We start from the raw sequence: 6,261 nt of genomic DNA, 5'->3' as shown, positions 1-6,261 counted from the left end.
TATAATATAAGACGAACTAAGTCTCTGTGTTGTGTCAGTGTGTTTGAGCGGTGGGTGAATAGTATCAGCAGTCTTGTTCATCATTGACTGGGTCACTGGGATCCTCTTGTGGATATGCAAAGAGTGATGAGCATCAGATAAAGGCTTAACGGGATAAAGAATGTGTGAGACGTCCCAGAGGATGTTGAGCCAGCACACGGTTTCACTGCCCTTTTCCACCTGAAGGAAAGAACAAAACCTGGCAAAGAGCCTTAGCCAGATGCTCGAGTTGCCAATCAATAACACAAGACCCAGAGTTATTTCTCTTTATCCCTCTGCCATTCCAGTGTATTGAAGCAGGAAGCTTGTCAAGAGACAAAATCTATAAGTGAAAGGTCATTGGTTTGTTCTGCAAGACCTAAAGCTCTTCCATTAACAGCCGTGTCTCATGTGGCTGGTTTCATATGAATTTAACAGAATGTTTTCCGTCATATCATGGCTGTAATAAACATCTTTAAGTCACAGCGGTAGCAAACAGAAAACAAAGAGTTGTAGATGTTATTAAAACCAGCTCAGCAAGCTGGACTCAAACACAGAAGCAAATATTGAAAAAAGTGTGAGCGCAGGTAAGAAGCTTGCAGGTGCATTCTCCTTTTTAAATGCCAACATAACCCTGAGACTCATTGTTTTTTTTTCACTTAAAATTATGTTGATGATCAAGACTCTGGTACATTTTAAAAACATATCTAACTAGGCAGCCAGAGATTACTTATGTGGGAAATTAGTTAATTCCATTAATCAGCATTAAGCATGGCTAAACAGAGCACTGCCTATTTGTCCTATGGAGCAGTGTTCAGTATACAACTGAACTTAAAGAGCAAAACTAAAGGCATACGCAAGTCAAATTTGCTAAGTAGGCTTACCAAAATCTGAGGTTAAATCTTATTAAACTAATGCTAACAACTGGGTTAATCAGCTTACAAAGATTAGCTCTTTCCTCAGCTGAGAAGCTAGCTAACTGTCTTGAGTACTGGAGGAAGCCACAAAGTTTTGATGGTCTCCGAATAGTCTTTGAGACTCTCATGATCCTCCCACCAAGCCTTTCAGAATGGTGACAGTATTTTGGAGGAAAATTTATCAGCAGGCTGCACTTTTCTGTGTCTTTATCTAATAAACCAGCAAAGGTTTCCACTGCAGTGCACCTGAGAAAAACCGCCACGAAACCTGGGGTTGGACCTGAAGTTATCTTACATAAGCACTCAGAAGCAGCAGCATCTGCAGGAGAGCCGTGATACTCGGGAAGAAACTAGATTTTAGATACGCATAGAAAACAGGCTAAACATGAGAAGCAGGCACAGATAATTAAAGATGACGAGGATGAAGATAATTCCAGGATGATAAAAGACATATTCTAGGCCCGGGTGCAGTGAAAAGGGCCACTGTGCTCACTCAGCTGCATTCTAATTCACAAGTTATTGTGTTGTGTTCTGTTGTGTTTAGTTGTCCCATCGGCACTATGACTGAAAAACAATAAAGAGGTATCTTATCTCATCTTATCTTAATGATATGCTATCATATATCCTTACAACAGTAAGTAAAAGTTGGTAATGAAAAGGTTAACCATACACGCCACACGTTATTATATGGTTAATAGTAGCAATTGTAGCCACATGACTGATTTGGATCAGATGGGTCTCACTTTGGGAAGTACCCTCATGTCTCTTTGGAACTAGAAAGAGACCATTCATCAGCTTGTGAAGTAACTTTTAAAGCATGATCTCGCTCAGAAATTGCAAAACAAATGGAAATGTGCTGAGAATGTTCTGAACTGACAGTCAGTGACCGCGGCTGTCACAGTTCACAGTTCAGTTTCCTGCTTTGTACACCATGTGACCAAAGACAAATACACTTTTATAACTGTTTTTAAAGTGTGGGTATATTTCATCATGGGGTTTAAAGTAGATCGTTTAGGATTTTATAATTGTAATTTGTTGTGTAGCCTTTAAAGTTAGTATGGTTATAAGTGTGTGTGTGTGTGTGTGTGTGTGTGTGTGTGTGTGTGTGTGTGTGTGTGTGTGGTATAAATGTTATAAGAATAATAAAAACAAATAAATCAGACATAATATTGTTTTATTTTTTCAGTTTTAGACTGAAAATGAAAGAAAAAAAACTACCAATTTTAAGCAAACTGCAATTGAAGACTATCAATAAAATTCCCAAATTCTTCCCTCTACTCTAAATTAGAAGAAAAATGTGACTTTTAAATTATTTTTTCTTAATATATGTGGTCCTAATATTCCATCATATTTTCATTTGGTCAGTTCCAAAGTATGTTGAATGGCCAATCTGTCTCAGTTATTCTTGATTTTCATCTTAAGTGCTGTAAGTTGTTATATTTCCCTCAAGCAAAGTGTCCATGCTTGTAATCTAACAGAAAGCGTGAAGAAATGCTTCATAAATGTGTGAGAAAGCACTTAAACACTGGTAGCATTCAAAGTGGGCCATCTTGAAGCCTTCCTTCAAAGTCAAAGTGGTGAACAGGCAGCTTGTGCCCACCTTTAAGACTTTGGAATAGAATATTTATTGAAAAGCTTAAAGAAGACAAATTGGTCTAATTAGAAGCCCCAAAAAAGAAACACAGTCTTTAGTCTCTAAAAGTTAAATGTCTGAGTTTTTTGCACTGTAAATGTCAAAGTTGTGCCCACAGACACACAATCACACCATGATGAGTGTATTCCCCTGTGTGTGTTTGAATTAGTGCTCTCTTGAGTACTTGTGCAATTTTTGCTTTGTTTATCGCGAGAACCCTTTTACCTTCTTGCCCCTCTAGTCTCCGGTCTCCTCTTTGTCCTTTAGTCCTTTTACTTCTCCGTGGGGAGAACACATTTTCCTCTCGGTTTGACACAATCGATCTCAACCCAGTTCAAGGATGTCTCATTTTTACTTTCTCACTCCACCTTTGTCTACCTATTGCTTTCTCACCATGTAATCATACAATTATTCAATTACTTTTGTAAATCAATCAATCCACTCAGATCAAATTAAATTCGTTTCAGAGCTTAGTGCCTGTTTCCTACACACAGTCAGAGTTTGGCATGGAGACATCCACGAGACAAATTTAAATGACAGGGTGGAAGCTGTTAACATCATGTTGCTAATAAGACTGACTGAAGGGGAGCAGGTGGTAGAAAAGAGAGAAAAGACTTAAACTATTTCCTGTCTTGTACAAGCTCTTCTCCTAAGACTAATTAAACAACATCTTCTGTTAAGTAATATTTAATCCTAGAGTCAGAAAATTGTCTCAGAGATTTATGACACCCTTTACCCGTAGATTGCAGGGGGTTTTCTCTTCAAGAAAAATCTATATTTCATATGTGTTATGGTGCAAACAAAAGTGGAGCTATTCCCAGTGTCACTTAATACTGGTTTGTTTGGGGGGAGTTTTTATTTTGAATCTGCAGTAGTGTGCAGGGTTAGCAGGGTTATTTTCTGCTAGTGTGAAGTCACTCAAAAAGTAGTATTAAAACAGACAGACTGGCCTCAGCCCAGTTAACAGAAGTCCCAACACCTCTTTGATTACCATCACTCTGTCTCATAAACTGTTCATAATCTCTCACTCACACTAGCTTTAAACAGGGCAACCAGCCTGGTAGTTTTTGACTGAATTTTTTTCACATTTGGCAAATAATTGTGGTGACTAACTGGGTTCTCAGAGGTTTACCGTGCAACACCAACAACCTCTGGTTGACCACTTTTGGTTGCAAGGTGGCTGCACTTGTTTCCTGGTGGGAGGCAACCTGACTGACAGATTGGCAAATCATTGCCAGCTGTTTGTATTCTGGACATGCTCCTATATAAAAGTCAACCACTTGTGTCATTTTGCAGTTAAATAATCATCCTCCAGCAACTACTTCAACATTTTTGGAGGAATTTCTGTGTTTGTGTTTCAAATCTATGAAGTTCTGTCTGAACTCCCGTTTGAATTTGCATCAATACATTAACTTTTCTAAAAAAGCAAAAAACAAAAAAATACATTTAGCTCTATGTCACCAGATCATGATGATGACATTAGCTTACCTTTTGTTAAATGTTAGTGTTCTTCATTTTACTAGTATAAAGTCATTCAGTGAACATAAATAACATGTTTTCGGCAGCAGAGGAACTAATGAGGAGCTTCGGTGTGCAATCCCACTGATTCTGCAGGTCACTGAATAAGACTCTGCAATTTGAGTCTAATCAGTTCATTGATCCGTTCACGTGTCTGTAAGTCCACCCCGATAGTGTTTGGTTCGTGAAAAGACGGTATCTGTTCCAGTAATGCAACTTGATGCCGTCTTATAGACAATTTCAGGTAATCAAACTGAATTAAAATACGACCTTAAATGGCTGTGATTAAAACAGATGCAGCATTGCTGTGCTACATTTCTGTTACATCATATTTCATATGATGATTCTCAGGGAAAATCAGTTTTTACTGATGTATTGTTATCTAAGCTTTTGCTTTATCTAGTGATGCAGTTATAGAGACTTCTCCCAAGTGGTTATTTTGATCTTACAACAGCTCAATCAACACTAACAAGAGAGGTTAACAGCATCCTTTGTTTTAATTAAAAGAAAACCAAATATGCTTCTACAGATATTTTTATTCGGTTTGAAAATGTGGAAAAAAGTTGTGTAGCAGTGCATTGGTATTGGTGACATATTTAAATGATTATAATAATAACAACATGATAAGCTGTAACTGTTCTTTTTTGCATATTTATGGAATGGAGTCTCTGGACCTTTCTGCACATTTATTTTGGGTAATTCAGTTGTCAAACGGAGACTATCAGCCAAACTCAGTTTACCGTGCATTTTGTTGTTATTATTTTTAACTCAATTTCTATAATTTATCACAATAATATTGTGATTGTGACTTCATTTGGGTATTAAATTAGTTTACTGGAAGCTAGTTTAAGCAAACATTGATGAAAGAACAGTTATAGAATTGTTGAGCAATGGTAAAAATAAAATAAAATAAATAAATGAGTAAGCAAAAATAAGCATGGACATACTACATTCTTGCAAATGCAGATTTGATGTGATTTTATATTGTCACGTATTTTGGGAAGGTAACTGTAGGCAAATGGAAACTTGATCAAATGTCTTCTTCTGCTTTGTTTCTAAAAGTGTCAGGTCCAAAAGGAAGTCTGTGAGCTCTAGAAAATCACCTGTTCCAGGCCTCCCATAATGAAAATGTTACATAACAAGATATTAGTGTGGCTGAAAAGACTGGTTACATTTTTGCCAGCTTGTTTGCCCACTGGTTATGTGCTTCTTTGCATATATCTGTTGTGGCATTCAAAAGCATCTATTAAGTATTTTTAGCATTATTTGAGATTCTTTTCATGTTGCTTGTGTTCTGTGGAGTATCCGGGAACAAAAAAATATCTCCACCTATTCTGTTCCTAACAGAGCATGTGCGCTGTTTCTCTCTGGCTCGTTTATTTTTTCTAAGATTCTAACCCTCTCAAGTACACTCATTAGAGCCTCAGTCAGGCATGGTTGCCAGATTGTGTTTGGCAGGAGCACAAACAACACTGGCAGCACTTTTTGTCTGCCCTCGAAGTTCAAAAGTTCAAAACCAACAACAACCAACCCAAAGACAATGAGAGGATGACATGGGTTTAGATCCAAATCTGCGTCACCATGCTTCTGATTTCAGTCTAATGAGACATGCCATCAGTTTGTGCCTCCTTGAAGTTCCAGTTCATGTGATTGACTGGATTGGACCCAAGAACAAATAAAAGATGGCAGCCCTTCAAATGAGAACATATGAACACTCAAAATGTCTCCAATGTTAAGTTACACTTTATATAAATACAAATGAGAAGCAGTACAAGTTCCTTTCAAGTTCCAGTTCAACCAACCAAAATAACGTATGCTGTCTTAAGATGGCAGATGCAAACAAAAATATCTAGCAAGGTGTAAATTAAGGTTAGGGACCAAAAGTTTCCTTTAAACAAACCTCCTGTGTTTATTTTTACTGCAATTATGATTTGTGTACTTTAAACTGAATGAACAAGACCACAGAGAACTCTATGTTGGCCCCATCATGCTAGGCACAAATTATTTTGGAGTTGCATCAGAAAAGTGCATCCATGTTAAAGATAGATCAATAAAATCTGTCAAATCAAACATGGAAAGGAAGTTGCAGAAAGTAGCACCTAATGTCCTAGAAAAAATAAATAAAAACAACAGCATCCGTGATGGTGTTTACTCTGAGCCTACCACCAAAACACA

This window comes from Diplotaxodon limnothrissa, linkage group LG9, assembly GCF_057381915.1.
Source record: "Diplotaxodon limnothrissa isolate DT_005_m linkage group LG9, D_limnothrissa_male_GT1.1, whole genome shotgun sequence".
In the NCBI taxonomy this organism is placed as follows: Eukaryota; Metazoa; Chordata; class Actinopteri; order Cichliformes; family Cichlidae; genus Diplotaxodon; species Diplotaxodon limnothrissa.
The sequence above is the reverse complement of the archived record's forward strand: the minus strand, read 5'-3'. Positions refer to the sequence as shown.